Here is a 1,920-nt window from a genome sequence, read left to right on the forward strand (position 1 = left end):
TCTGAGGAACCACCAGACTGATTTCCAGAGTGGTTGTACAAACTTGCAATCCTACCAGCAATAGAGGAGTGTTCCTCTTTCTCCACATCCTGGCCAGCATCTGCTGTCACCTGAATTATTGATCTTAGCCATTCTGACTGGTGTGAGGTGGAATCTCAGGGTTGTTTTGATTTGCATTTCCCTGATGATTAACAAAGTTGAACTTTTTATTTTGTAAATGTAATCATAGGGCTGTTCCTACACTGGTATAGTGGTTTGAATAGTTATGGCCCCCACAGACTCACATGTTTGAATGCTTGGCCCCTAGGGAGTGGCACTATTAGGAGGTGTGGCTTTTTTGGAGGAAGTGTGTCATTGTAAGGGCAGACTTTGAGGACATCTGTGCTCAAGCAATGCCCAGTGTGGTAAACAGGCCTCTTCTGTTGCCTGCAAATCAAGATGTAGAACTCACAACTCCTTCTCTAGCACCATGTCTGCCTGGATGCTACCATGCTTCCCATCATGGTGGTAATGGGCTAATCCTCTAAAAGTGGAAACCAGTACCAATTAAATGTTTTCCTTTATAAGAGTTCTTAGGTCATGATGTCTCTTCACAGCAATAAAGTCCTAACTAAGACAACTGGGTAGGAGTACAGGCTAATAAAACAAACCATAGGTCACAAGGGTTGAATTAAACAGGTTCACAAGGGAGTTAAAACATGTACTGACTATAAACAAAGTCCACAATCTTGTCTATGAGGGTCTCAAAAAGTTACAGCTTTAAAGCTGAAAATTAAACACAAATTTTTTAAGCATTGTTAATTGCCATTTTAGCATTGTTCTATGGACTATGATAAGAAACGCGTCTTTAGGCACACAATCTTCACAGCAAATTTTATTAGTTTTTATTGAAGTTCTTGACTCTCAAAAGGCAAGTGACTTCAGCCAGCCAGACTCAGGACAAAAGGGACTCCTTTACTACCCAGTGCTTCTTTAGTTTTCCCTCTGATACTTTGATCCTTTAATGGTAAAAGTGGATAATACCCAAAGATCCACTTTGAAACTTTACCACTGGTGAACCACAGATATATCCTGCATAACCATAGATTCAAAGTCTTGACTTGTCTGATCTAAGGGGAGCATGAGACATTCTAGGCTTGGATACCAAGGGATCATCACTCCAGAGGAATCTGTGTGATGGTTTGTATATGCTTGGCCCAGGAAGTGGAGCTATCAGGAGGTGTAGCCTTGTTGGAGTAGGTGTGTCACTGTGGGTGTGGACTTAAGACCTTCATCCTAGCTGTCTGGAAGTGAGTCTTTCACTAGCCACCTTCAGATGAAGATGTAGAATTCTCAGTTCTGCCTACATCATGCCTGTCTAGATGCTGCCACGCTCCTACCTTGATGCTACTGAACTGAACCTCTGAATCTGTAAGCCAGCCCCAATTTAATGCTGTCCTTTATAAGACTTGCCTTGGTCATGATGTCTCTTCACAGCAGTAAAACCCTAACGAAGACAATCTGGAATTCAGGAGTTCTATTGGCACAAACAGTACGAGTACAATAGATTGTTCTGTCTAATCCTAAAACTAGCATGAAAATATATCAGGGCCTATTTTTCTTCCATGAGGTGCATGATGATATGAGGAAAACATTAGAATTTAAGGCAGAATCATAGATTTAATTTGGACATGCAAATTTTGGATGACCAAAAACAGACTTGTCCAGTTGTCAAATAAATACAGTCCTCTATTAATAACACAGGTTCCTCATAGTATTGTTGTCAGCTTATCAAGGACATCAAGTGAGAGGATGTTGGCTTTTCTCCTTACTTTAACTTCTGGGTTTAGAAGCAAAGCACTTTGGACTATAGAAACACATACACACACACACACACACACACACACACACACACACACACACACACACACACGAGGGCAG

Source organism: Mus pahari, chromosome 4 (assembly GCF_900095145.1).
Source record: "Mus pahari chromosome 4, PAHARI_EIJ_v1.1, whole genome shotgun sequence".
NCBI lineage: Eukaryota > Metazoa > Chordata > Mammalia > Rodentia > Muridae > Mus > Mus pahari.